This window comes from Haemaphysalis longicornis, unplaced genomic scaffold, assembly GCF_048455015.1.
Source record: "Haemaphysalis longicornis isolate Haplotype H1 unplaced genomic scaffold, Haemaphysalis longicornis Haplotype H1 scaffold_1, whole genome shotgun sequence".
NCBI lineage: Eukaryota > Metazoa > Arthropoda > Arachnida > Ixodida > Ixodidae > Haemaphysalis > Haemaphysalis longicornis.
In genome coordinates this window covers 219,583,889-219,597,966 of record NW_027526203.1, presented here as the reverse complement: position 1 = coordinate 219,597,966, position 14,078 = coordinate 219,583,889, and the positions used below count along the sequence as shown (strand labels likewise).

At 52.1% G+C, this 14,078-nt stretch overlaps 1 pseudogene; it reads left to right on the top strand.

Annotated features, from left to right (window-relative positions):
- Nucleotides 1-6,404: 6,404 nt before the first annotated feature.
- On the top strand, nucleotides 6,405-13,348 carry LOC144157720 (uncharacterized; annotated as a pseudogene).
- Nucleotides 13,349-14,078: the final 730 nt, after the last annotated feature.

Genomic DNA, 14,078 nt, shown 5'->3' with positions numbered 1-14,078 from the left:
AATGAGGATGCGCTAGTAAGATTTAAAATGGCATAACTTGGTATTAAAAACAAACACGCTCGAGCTGACTGCTTCATAATGTTGGTGGCGGCCTTCAGAACAGTACCGACCAGGGCACCGTGCTTGAGCCAAAGTAACGTCTACAGAAGGAAGAAGGTGCGCTTCGCCTTTAAAGCGTATTATACAATGAACGGCCAAAACACAGACAGCAGCAATGGGAACCCATCCACGATGTCCAAGGGTGCGAGGAGAAGTGTCTTGAATGCGACGGCCAACGCTGCTGACGCCTCGGGGATCTCTCCCTCTCTCTCAAAAAAAAAAAAAAGTCTTCGGGCAAGTAGCGTCTTCCCGTGGTTCCTACATAGACAGAAAGAGGGGGACAGCAAAGATAAGTTCTACAATGAAAAAAATATTAACGAGTTTGACAACGTTAAATGAAGTTTATTGGGTGATAGATTAGTTTTTGCGCCGAGAGCACGCACTGAACCCGTATTGGAATGCCATACTGCTTGGCGCAGTAACCAGTCTAGATGCGGATGTGGTGACCTTGGATGCCACCACGCTCATGGTACCACTTGGCCAATGTCATGTCAGACATCGCGCCCTACAGCTGTCTGCCTACGCACTGCGCCCAAAACCCATTAGTGCTTACGTGTCCGTAGCTTCAACTGTTTACCCCGCTATCGTTACCGGTATTAAAACATTGAACAAAATTTAAGGAAACATAACTCTTTTTGTAAGGTTATATTCCCTGAATAATTTACATTGGATTTGGTCCTCAGCAGACTGCAACGTAGGGCCAATTATATGTTCACAAGACTAGCGTGGAAAAGTTACTAATGGGTCATATAGCTACTGTTTTCTTCATTCTCGAGTACGCTTCGTTGCATGCACGCTGCAGATCGCAACATTTGATGAGAACCAATAGGCTCGTTATTGAACGATCAGAACGCTCGAACGCTCGAGCGACGGCGACAACCGAAGCGAAAAAAGTAATGTAATGGGTACAACAAACAGAGTGGGCGACAACGACAAACGAAAAAAAGTAATGCATTGCTGCCAATGCCCTTCGTCGTCGTTGCTGCCGCTCGCTTGTGGGCTGCTTCTGTCCGGGAATAAACCCGCGACGGCGACGGCCCGTCGCCTGCCGCTGTCGCCGCCGTCAGCGGCCTGTGTAAAAAATTTTCGCTTGTCTGTGTCTCACACAATACCTGTTTCCCGTACACACTGAGTGAGGTTTCTCGCGTCGCTCATCGCCTTAGACGCATGTAATTACCCCTTAACAGTGCGGTGAGTACGCCCCGAAAAGTCCCATTTCCGTCCATCCTGCCCATTCCGTCCACAGCTACTGCAGGGAGAGGATACCAACACTTCACGAATCAAAGGGATTGAAACGGTGCAAGAATCGACGCTGTTTGCACACGGGTACAAAAGCCGCCCTTCAAAACTAAGCAACGGTCAAAATTAGTCACGAAAACGTTAGGACTGACCGCTTAGGACTGACCGCAAAACGTAAAAAAACTTGTCTGAACAGCATTTCAGTCTGCTGCTGTACGCGCGGCGGTCACTAAAATTATTGTAATTTAGTGACTACCACGCGCTAGACGCGCTCCTATCACTCAGCCTATTGTACGCAATTCTTTGGAGCCGCGCAGGTAGCCACAGCTACTGCACGGCCGCCACTCTAACCCTAGCCGCCGAGCTAAGAGTACAGCGTAGCGCTGCGACTACTCGCGCGACCATGCTTCCTACCTGCGAAAACATTCCGCAAGGATACCACAGAACAGGGAGAGGATACCAACACTTCACGAATCAAAGGGATTGAAACGGTGCAAGAATCGACGCTGTTTGCACACGGGTACAAAAGCCGCCCTTCAAAACTAAGCAACGGTCAAAATTAGTCACGAAAACGTTAGGACTGACCGCTTCCGCGGACCGAAGTACCGAGAGTAACTCTGCTTCGTTAAATACACAACACAAGAATACGAGGTTAACTAATGGCTTACCTCTACTTCCCGCCAGCGGTTCTTCGTCCGGTAGATAAATCCAAGGTCGTAATAGCTGCGAAAGATCCCGAGCTCAAGGCGCGAAGCCTGCGACGGCCGCGGATACAGTCCGGCCATAGCGCGCGCATCGCTACACAGTGCGCATAGTTCCGAAATCGGCCTCAGCGCTGTCGCCGCTGTGATGTTCGTCCGAAAGAAAAACTAGTACCACGCACGCACGCACGCACGCACGAATGAACGAATATACGACTTGCTCGCGTGTGCATGATGTCGCGCCGACGCACAAGCGGCCAGCAGTTAGCCAACACGCGTGTCGAATCAAGTATGACGATAAGGGCAGCTCTAGTCCAACTTCCCATGTTGCACGAAGCGTCTGCTTGAAATCCCACTTCGTTCGTAGCACATTGACGTCACGGTCTTGCGCGGCCTGTAAGTCGCCCGTCCGGCCTTGGCGGGTTCACCGCCTGTGTAGGTTTTAAGTGCGAAGCACTTAGTCGGGCCTACTCCCGCGTCGGCCGCCGTCCGTCCGTCCGCCCTCCTCTCCTTAGCAACGGCGCGGTAGCGGAGGGAAGGCGTCCATAGCAACGGCGCAGTGACGTCACTACACCATGTGATGGCGCGCGCTCTCGCCGTGACGTCACGCGCTCGCGCCTCCTCTCCCCTCGCTCGGCTGCCGCTGCGCCGTTGCGCGCGTTCGCTGCCCTCTCCCCTTCGCTCGTTGCGCTCGCCCGCGCCTCCTCTCTCTCAGCCACCTGGCTCGGCGCGGCACACTCCGTGGGTCGGCGCGCGCGTGCTCTCTCGCTACAGTCTCCTCGCTCGGCTCGGCTCTGCAGTTAGTCGCGCGCGCGTCTTCGTCGTGATCACGAGGGGGTGTTAATGTAACTAACGGGCAAAATGCCACCAAACTTCAACAAACTCCCCCTCATAGCATCACCCCGTGCTTCGCACTTCCTCATACTCCCCTTCGGGGAAATGCGGGGGAATTTTTTGCAGAACACGCGCACTTCGTGGCTCGCTGAAGGTGCCTTTCTCACGCTTGCTCGGGCGGTTCGCGTTACATGATCCCCCGGATGTAGACGCGTTACGTATCGTGATCCACGCCTGCGCCGCCGCGGGGGGGGGGGGATTCATCATTTCTCTTTGCTTAACAAAGGCGCTTGAGTTCCAGCAACCGATCGGTGTGTACGCTTTTATCGTCGCTCGTCAGCCGACGAGATAGTTTTCACCGTAGAGATGCCCTCACCTTGAGATGCCCTCGCAGTGGTATCGCCTGTTCCTCACACTCTGATCTTGCAGATAGGCCCCATATTGCTGTTAATACCAGTTATGTATGTGGAGAGCCGAAGACGACGAAGGCAGGACTAGGGGCAGGGGAAGAAGAGAAGGTTGAGGAACAGAATAAAAGGATGGTTCCCAAGTAAACAGCCTCGGATCATTACATTGGCGCAGCCGACAGGGTTCCAAAGACGGACACTATGTGGATTACTCTGCATGCCACGCGGAACGCACAAGGCAAGTTTTACTTCTCGTCATGCCAAGTCGACGACGAAGTGCTGTACGTCTTGCCCGAGTGCATCACAACACCACAACTGTGTGACTGGGTGGCAAAGAAGACCGGCCAGACAACCGAGGACCTGACTACCTAGTCTTCTCTCAAGCTCAGGGTGAAGCTGTCCGAGTTCCAGGAATACTTCATGGAGCCATTGCAACCATGAGGGCGTCAGGGAACACGAACACGACACCGAATGTTAACATTACCACCATGGACCCAGGCCTTCTTCTGATTCTGCAAGAGCAATAACGGCAGGCAGAGAGGCAACAGCAGCTCATGGAGACCCTCATCGCTACGGTCCAAGCTCAACAAAGAGAGCGCACAGAAATGGTGAAGCCGGATCGGTTTGACGGAGAGAGCTCAAGTCCTGAGGATTGGATTCGTTCCTATGAATACGCATCCGAGAAGAACTCCTGGCACGAAGCTACCGACCGAGTGGAAAACATGCGGCTGTTTTTGACGGGACTTGCAAAGAAGTGGTATGAGCTACACTTCTCCACACACGCGTCAGACAGCTGGGACAGCTGGAAGGCAAGCTTTCTCGCAGCGTTCAAGGAAAACCCCGTGGAAAGGTGGGACCGCGCAATTTTCTATAAATACCGATCGGGCAAACCCTTGGAGTATTTTTACGAGAAAAGACGCCTACTAAAAATGGCTGATTCTAATCTCCCGGAGTCTTCATCTGTGCCACTGATTATTCACGGGTTGCCTAAGGATCTTCAGAAGCAGGTGCAGCTTAAGTCCCCAAAGACAATCGAGGAACTTTTGGAGTGCTTTCAAGGCTTGTGCATAGATGCTCCTCCGAGAATGCAGGGTACGCGACGTTTCAATTTCGAAACCGGGCAAGCGTCACAGAGGTCTGGATCTTCCGAAGTGTCATCGGGTACACAAAGAAATTCGTACCGAGGACATGGTGTCTTTAACCTTGCATCCACCTGTAGTGACAATATAACCTCGGATGAGTCCCGTCAAGTCGAAGCACATAGTGACGCTGAAGCAACCCAGAAAAAAAAACTAATAAATGAGGGTGATCAGTCCCACCCGACGACAAAAATTGAGACTGTTTACTTCACCACATTAAATCTTCTTTTCATAACGGTGGGAGTTAACGGCACCGACGTCACAGCACTAGTTGATAGTGGCGCTTCCGTGTCCGTTATAAACAAGTCCCTTGTGTCTGAAAAAGATGGAGACCAGTACAAATACAGGGCTTTGACGGAAGGAGACAACTTTACGATGAGTGGATAAAAGCCAAGGTGACGTACCAAGGTCAAAGCACAGAAATCGACGCCCTAGTTGTTAATGGGTGCGAATACCAATTTCTACTCTCAAGACCTGATATGAAAAGACTTAAAATAAACCTATACTGGAATGATAATGTCTGCGTTGACATGGAGGCCTGCGGTTCCCTGAGCACGACAGACCGACTTGTTCGGTGTGAGGAGGACGTTCGCCTCAAGTTTCCAGAGCTCGTTTGCGTCGGTACTTACCCGCCAGCAACAACAACATTCTCTGTCCCTTTCAAGCTTGCTGATGTAACACCCATTAGACCAAAGCCTTACAATATGTCCCGTGAAAGAAGACTTTGGCTAAAGAAAGAACTTCAGCACATGCTGGAAGCTGAAATACGCCCGTCAGTCTCCAAATTTGCTTCCCCCATTACATTAGCGTTAAAAGAAGATGGCTCATTGCGTTTTTGCACAGATTACAGGATTCTAAACAGACAAACTGACCTTTTCCCATTTCCGATGCCACGAATAGACAACATCATTGAAGAGACGGGAGGCTGCCGCGTCTTCTCTCGCATAGACTTGTGCAAGGGATTTTGGCAGATTCCTCTAGAGGAAGACTACAAACAGTACACGGCTTTTGTCACACCCTTCGACGTGTACGAATACAACCGACTACCTTTCGGGTGGAAGAACAGCCCCGCCTGGTTTCAGAAGATGATGAATGGGGTGTTGAAACCATTTTTGGGCCTATTTTGCAATGTTTATGTTGATGACATTATAGTGTACTCCAAGGATGATAGCTCACATGCGGAACATTTGACCGCTGTCTTGATTGCCCTGAGTGCAGCCAAGCTGAAAGTAAATTTTAAGAAAAGTGAGTTCTTTAAGCCGAAAATCACATTTCTCGGGCGCGTGCTGGATGGCTTCACTAAAAGCACGAAAGAGGAGTCCGTTGAACGGGTACGAAATATGAAGCGACCTGAAAACATACACGCACTGCGAGTTTTTCTCGCTCTGGCAGGACACTTCCGGAGCTTTATTCCGGGTTTCGCTGCTCGTGCCAAGCCACTAACAAGCCTGCTTCAAAAGGGTACGGCTTTCCAGTGGACAGAAGAGTGCGAAAAAGCGTACCACGACTTAGTGTCAGCCATTTCATCTGACCCCGTGCTCACACTGCCAGACTTCTCACTTCCTTTTGAGCTCACCACGGACGCTTCTCACTATGGTGCAGGCGCCGTCCTATACCAACGAGGACATTCGGCTACAAACGATCGAAAACTACACGTTGTTGGATACTACTCGTATACGTTCAACAAGACTGAAGAGAACTACTGTACAACAGAGAAAGAGGCTCTGACTGTTGTGCTAGCGGTGAGGTACTTTCGATCGTTTCTCGAGGGCAAGAAGTTCAAGCTTTTTACTGACCACCAGGCCCTTACATATCTCCTGCATGACAGTCAACCTAAAGGACGAGTATCTCGTTGGATCAGCGAATTGCAGCAGTTCGATTTCGACGTATTGCACCGATCCGGGCAGTTGCTTTCAGATGCGGATGCCCTTTCCCGTCTTCCTATTGACATAAGCTCCAAGACTTGTGAAGAAGTAAATGCACTGATGGCTCTGAGGCTGTGGGAAGGAACAGAAGAACTACAGTGTGTAGATGGACGGTTTCACGTTCCACCTACACTGGTCAGAAAAGTTCTGGAGTTCTACCATGACAGTCCAGAGTCAGGAGGTCACGACGGCTTCTGGCGAACCTATTACAAGATCAGGAAGAGGTTCACTTGGCCACAAATGAAAAGAGATGTAAGCGCATACATCCGCTCGTGTCACTCATGCCAAATCAACAAGGCCAAATACAAACAGAAAATGGATGCAATGACTTTGCCAGCCCATTCAAAAATACCATTTGAGAGAGTGCATCTCGATTTTGCGGAGCTCAAAAAGAAGGGTGAAGGGGTAAGAAGGACACAGTCTTTCTTATTGTGTATCGATGAATGCTCCAGGATAGTGGCTGCAAAACCAGGAAAGGAGGACGCAAATACTGTAATAGCGCTTTTGAACAGAGAGATGTTTAATGGCGTAAAATAAGTTGTGTCTGACAATGCACCTGCTTTCAGGAGCCGAGCAATGATACGCTGGGCGGAAAGCAGAGGCATCACACTCAAGTTTGCAGCCCCATATCACCCGGCGGCTAATGGTCTTGCAGAACGGGCCATACGAGATATTAAACAGTACATCCACTTCTACCCTAACTTTCCCGGGGGTTGGAAGTGCTGTCTGGAGGCGGCGGTCACGCATCACAACCGGTCGCACACAAGTGCGCTGGGGTGCAGCCCTCAGTATGCAGCCTTTGGTAAGCCATCATACCTTCCCGCTGACGAGATCCTTGGTCTGACGACAAGGCTTAAACTTCAAGAAACGAAAAGGACAGTCCAGAGTGAAATGAAGTATAGGGAGACGATGAAACGTTTCTTCGACAGGCGCCACAACACGAGTATTTCGGCTGTTTCACCAGGCGATTTGGTCTTGGTGCGAAAAGGATGTGGCAACTCAGAAACCAGACCTATCGGGCCCTTCGAAGTTATCAAGACAGCATCTACCAATGGCGTTTTGAAGACCGTCTGGTACATGACGGGCAACGGGACTGTGGAAGTCGCGGCCATCAGCAACGTGGTTCCCTACACACAGAGGAATGACGAAAACAGGGCCCCGGAGAGTGTGGAGAGCCGAAGACGACGAAGGCAGGACTAGGGGCAGGGGAAGAAGAGAAGGTTGAGGAACAGAATAAAAGGATGGTTCCCAAGTGAACAGCCTCGGATCATTACAATGTATACGGATTTCCTTTATTTAACCTAATAAAAGCTATCGCATGTACATGCCTATCTCGGCGACACTCCACGGTTGTTGGGTCGGGTTCGTGTTGCGCTTGCAGCTTGAGCTATCAGAAGAGTGCGGACTTCACTTCTTGCAACACCATTTTTCTCAATCGATCTCAGATTTACAATCCGTTTTTTTTAGCTCGACTAGGCGCGGGACAAGCGTACTTCTATAGATCAAACTCTTTCAAAGCGACCGTCTGCAGCGGTCCGTAGATTAGTTCCTTCGGTTTGCCGCCTGCCGCCACTGAACGCTGCGAGCAATCGTTACACGAATTCATATTCTTGCACGTGTAGAATGCCCGGCAGAAGTAATCGGGCGCTTTTTACACAACCGCTTTATATAATATATTCGTATGCAAATAAAACATCGCTGATGAGTTGGTGTGCGCAGATGGCAGGAGTGCATCTCCATGCTTACTCCCGCCCTGGAATGAAATTGCAATTCTACTCTTCGTACTGGAGATGGGAGACGATGCGCAGGTTTACTCTTCACTGGTGCGGGAGCAGAACTGGGGCTGCACTCCGCAGCGCACGAGAAGAATACGCGGTCAGTTTTGCTCTCCTCCTCATGGGGAGCGAGCATTGCATCCAACTCCCCGCAGCTTTCGAGGGGAGTCCATCAACGCTTGCAAGAGTACAATGACGGTTGGACTCTTCAACTGCTCCCCCCGATTTCTTAGAGTGTACATGTTCTACATCGCAAACATTCCAAGTCTGCTGTACGGGATCATTCGAATTTTTAGGCAGCTTATGTAACTCCCCATACAATCGATTAACATCATAAATATGACATTTGCCTACATTTGCCAACATTGCTGCAACGCGAAAAAAGCGTGTAAAGCATAGAGTTAATACTACTGACTGTGTAAAGGGTAACGTTGCCCATGCCTTCATCTTAAACGTTGCATGAATGTATCCAACGTTGGCCCACATTTGGCAACATTGCTGTAACGCAAGAAAACGTGCAAGAAAACGTGCGAGGAAACGTGCAAGGAAACGTGCCTTGAACTGTTCGTGTGGCAGTGGAACTGTGCTAGCTTTAAAAGGCGCAGGGCTCCGCTGCAGCAGTTTGTCGCTTCGCAGGCGGTCAAACCGCACGTAATTATCTTACAGGAAACTCGCGGTGATTAGTTAAGCTTCCCGGGCTATCGTCTCGGTGCGCGAGGAGGGGAAGCGGGGTTTGGCAACCTTGATCGCAAGAAAATGCTCCTTCCAGGAACACACACTACAGCTGGGCAAAACCAGGGCGGAGGTTATTATGATCGAAATCATCCCCAACAGCTGGCTCAAAAACAGTGTATTCATCCTAAATGTCTACAGCTCGCCGTCGTTCAACCGGCATGCGTTTGCTTCGATCATGTCAAAAGCGGTGACTGGCCAAGGGAGCCCCCATCGTGGTAGCGGGAGACTTTAATGCTCAGCATGGCGCCTGGGGCTACCCGAGGCAATCCACCAAGGGTAACAATCTCCTAAAGGCGGTGTCGGACTGTTCGCTGGAACTGATTACAGATTCGCACTACCCGACGAGAACTGGCACGTCAGTAGTCCGAGACACAACTCCGGACCTGGCGTTCGTCAAGAATGTTTCCGGAGCAAGGTGACAAAATTTACAAGAGAATCTAGGTAGCGACTACTACATAGTGGCTATTACCCTAGCAATCCACGCAGCTCCCCTCAGGGAATTTAAAGTAACGGATTAGGATGCCTTTCGGAAATTGCGAAAGGAGGACCAGAATGAATACGACAGCTTGCCAAGTTGGACAGCCTTTTTGCAAGGCTCAAGGAGGATGAACATTCTGCGACCAAGGTTGTCAAAACGGACCTGAGGGTTGATCGAATAGACGCGCGTCTCGCGCACCTCTTAGAGGCCAAGAATTCCATCCTAGCCCGATGGAGAACGCAAAGGCTCAATCGCAGACTACGCAAGAAAATTGCGGAGCTCAATCGGGAGATTGAGGCCCACTCTATTGAACTGTCCAAACAGCAGTGGAATGAAGTATGTGCTTCGGTTAATGGACAGATGAGAGTGGGGGGCAAATGGAACCTCCTCAAACAATTACTTGATGAGTCTCAGTCCAAGGGTAATCAGAGATTGGCTATCGACAGAATCGTTCACAGCCAAAAGGCAAAGGGGGTGTCCGAAAAGGCACTCCTGCATGGGTTAGCGGACAGATATCTTCCTCTGGGCTCTTCCGGGGACGTGGATTATCCTCGTTACCGGGGGGTAACGGTGGAGGAGCTGGACGCACTTTTCACTGAATCCGAAATTTGGGACGTCCTACTCGAGCTCAACGGGCGCTCTGCGCCGGGCCCGGATGGAATTCCAGATAAGCTCTTACGTAACTTGGACGGAAAATCTATTGCGAAGTTAACTGAGGAAGTCAACAAAATCTGGGAGATCGGGCTCGTTCCAGATTTCTGGAAGGCGGCCTCGGTTGTGCTCATCCCAAAGACAGGCAAACCTCTAACGCCGGACAACATGCGGTCCATTTCGCTTACGTCCTGTGTGGGCAAGGTGGCTGAACATGCGATTCACACTTGGGTTTCCCGATACATAGAAAGCCAGGAGGTGTTTCCCCACAATGTGGTAGGATTTCGACCTGCACTATCCACACAGGACGTCATGCTCCTTCTCAATAAACAAATTATTGACAACTTCACCAGGGATACTAGAGGCATACTCGCGCTAGACCTGGCTAAAGCTTTTAATAATATCTCGCACAAATTTGTGCTTGAGGTGATCTCGGATATCGGCTTGGGACAACGTTTCCACGCATATGTTAGCTCCTTTCTCAGGGATAGCAAGGCTACCATCCAAATCGGTCAAATTAAATCTCAGGAATTTACCTTGGGAGCGAGAGGCACCCCACAGGGTGCAGTCATCTCTTTATTTCTCTTCAATATTGCCATGAAGGGCCTTTCGGAGCGACTGGCCACGGTGCGCGGGACCAACCATGCTCTCTACGCGGACGATATCACCGTGTGGTGCATGGGAGGGTCCGACGCTGAGGTAGAGCAGGCGCTTCAACAGGCATTAGACATAACGGAAAATTTTCTAGTCGATTCGGGAATGAGCCTGTCATCGGCCAAGTCCGAGTTATTACTCTACGGACCCACTCGACACGGGATGAGGAACCTCACTCCTTTAGAGCAGATTCCCATAGCTATATACACACGGGATGGGCAGAGAATCCCCAGGGTAGACTCCATCAGGATCCTCGGTCTTCTACTGGAGTCAAAGGGGCAAAACTCTGAGACAATAGCCCGCATAACCTTCAAGACGGAGAACATGCTTAGGCTCATACTCAGAGTCTCTAACCGCAGGGGAGGATTGAGCGAGAGCAATCTCCTTCGGCTCTACCATGCGTTTCTTATGAGCCACATTAATTACGTCGCTTCGGCTCTGCACTGGTCCAAAACGGAGGAGGCCAAAATCAACGCACTAATGCGCAAAAGCATAAAGCGAGTTCTAGGCTTGCCTCTCAACACAAACACCGAGAAGCTCATGCAATTGGGCATGCATAATTCCCTCTCGGAGGTGATCGAGGCCCAGAAGACGGCTCAGGTCGTGCGTCTATCGTCCTCGCGGGCTGGTAGGCGCATCCTGGAATCCATTGGCTGCGGTCTTAACGAGTCTAACGAGCGTAAAGTGGCCTTATCGCCCTCGATCAGAAGTACTTTTACAGTACGCGTCCGCTTCCAAGAAATGTCCATCCGCAATACAATGTAGGGCGCCGCTTAGCTCGGGCCCGCTCTTTATTGACCTCGGTTGCAGAGAGTCCGGAACTCGCGACCTTTGTCGATGCAGCCCAGTACGAGCGCTCGGACTGCTTCGCAGTGGTCTCGGTCGACCATAGTGGCAAACTCCTATGTTCTGCCTCAGTTAAAAATGTATCGGCCACGGTGGTTGAGCAAATCGCAATTGCTATAGTAATGAAAGACCCATCGCGTCCAGATATATTTACAGATTCGCGGTCCGCAGCTAGGGCTTTCGCCTCGGGCTCGATCTCGCGAGAGGCAGCGGCAATCCTCGGCAGCGAGGGCGCTGCTGGATTTCACACCATAAATTGGTTCCCGGCCCACATGGGGGCCAACGTAAATCCCGATGTTCCCAGCGCTAATGGGTTTGCCCACGACCGTGCGTGAGGTTTCACTCATCGCGGCGGTCCCGGCGAATTCGTAGACAGGGTCGCCGGGAGGTACAAGGAGTCGCTCCTCACCTTCCACGAGGTCACGACTCATTATCAACTTTCTCGGAGGACTTTTCCGCTTCCTCACCCTCACCTCACTCGACCGCAATCGTCGGAATTCAGGATGCTCCAAACGGGATCTTTCCCTTCGAGGGGAAGGTTTAGCCACTTCCCGCCAGACATAGAACCGCATTGCCCGGACTGCTGGGAGGCGCACTGCTCATGTCCTGCGTTACGCGGTGCAGAGTTCACCAAAGAAGAGGACTGGGAGGAAGCCCTTAATTAAGAGCGGCGACCTTTCGGTTCAGCTTGGGGCTGTCCAGAGGGCCTGCGAGAGCGCGGAGGGTCACGGCCTTCCGGTCTCTGCGTGGGAGCGGCCCGCGACTGTCATGGACTCCCCTTGATAGGGGCGGTCCAAGGCAGTTCCTCAGGACGTGAATAAAGTTCTTTGTCTGTCTGTTTGTCCCTCACTTCTAAGTGCACCTCCGAAGTCACTTCTTCTTTTGATGGACGGAAGGCAGAGCCGGGTGGAGAGAACAGGAAGGGGGGGGTGGCGTTCATTGCAGGTCGGCGCCCCCTTTTCGCCGGCGCGGCGGCGCAGGGGCTGCTGGGTCACATAAACAAAGCCTGGGAGAGCTCGCGATTGCCTGCGGAATGGAAAGAGGCCGAGGTACGTTTCATACCGAAGGCCGGAAAGCCACTGACGATAGAGAACAAGCGCCCGATCTCGCTCACGTCCTGCGTGGGCAAGGTCGTGGAGCGCATGGTTCTCAGGAGACTTCAAGCGTTTTTGGACGACACGGACCAGATGCCGGCGACCATGTACAGGTTCCGGCAACACCTGAGCACCCAGGACGTCCTCGTTCAGTTGAACGAAATGGTAGTCAAGCGAGCCACGAAGAACGCACCGCGGGGGAAACTGGCACTGGACCTCAAGGGGGCCTTTGACAACGTGTCTCACGCGAGCGTCCTGGAGAACCTAAGGAAGACGGGATGCGGCCGCAAGACCTTCGGCTACATCAAGGACTTCCTCACAAAGAGGACGGCAACAATACGGATAGGCGAGGAACGGTCAGAGCCTGTGGAACTCGGAGACAGGGGCACCCCTCAGGGGTCGGTAGTGTCACCTCTGCTCTTCAACCTGGCCCTCCTCCCCCTACCCGAACTACTGAAGCAGATCGAAGGCGTGGACCACGCGTCCTACGCAGACGAAATCACGGTGTGGACGAGTCGCGCGGGTTCAGACGCCTGGGCGGAGGAGGTGCTGCAGAGAGCGGCAACGACCGTCCACGAGTACGATAAGTCCTGCGGCCTGAGCTGCGCTCCACAGTAATCGGAGCTGCTCATGGTGCAACCGGGCAGACTGAAGAAGGAGGCGCCGCCGAACATGACCATCTCCATCGACGGCACGCACATCAAGCCGACCGAGCAGATCCGCATTCTGGGCCTGTTGCTGCGAAGCGACGGCAGCGCGACGGCGGCTTAGACAAAAATCAAGAACACGTCAGAACAGATTACGAGCATTATCAAAAGAGTTGCCAACCGCAACAGAGGACTCAAGGAAGAAGACGCCTTGCGTCTGGTTCAGGCTTTCGTCGTGTCGCGCGTCACCTGCTCCGCCCCGTACCTCCGGCTTACGAAGGCGGACAGGGAAGCACTCAACGCGACCACAAGAAAAGCAACAAAGACCACCATGGGCATGCCGATGTACTCGTCGACGCAACGTCTGTTGGACATGGGCACGCTCAACACCGCGGAAGAGCTGATCGAGGCTCACCTGTCGAACCAACGAATACGGCTGAGCAAGACCGAGCACGGCCGGGCCGTCCTGAGAAAGATCGGATGGCAGATAGAACCACAGCCAGAGACGGTGGCGCTACCCAAGGAGTGGCAAAAATCAATCGATACTAAACCCCTCCCCCGTAATATGTTAGCGGGAAGGCACGACGAGAGGCGATCGGCGCGGGCCAAAGCTCTTGCCCAACAGCTGGAAGAGGACCCTCGGGTACTCTACGTCGACGCTTCGCTCCCGAAACACAACACGAAGGCAACGGCGGTCGTCACCACCATCGACAAGCTAGCTAGTCACCAGTGCGTTCGTGCGAACGAAGGACCCCGTCGAAGCAGAAGAGGTGGCCATGGCTCTTGCCCTGGCTATGCCGGAGGCGGGGACCGTGGTAACCGACTCCAAGACGGCATACGGGCGCTACCGGAGG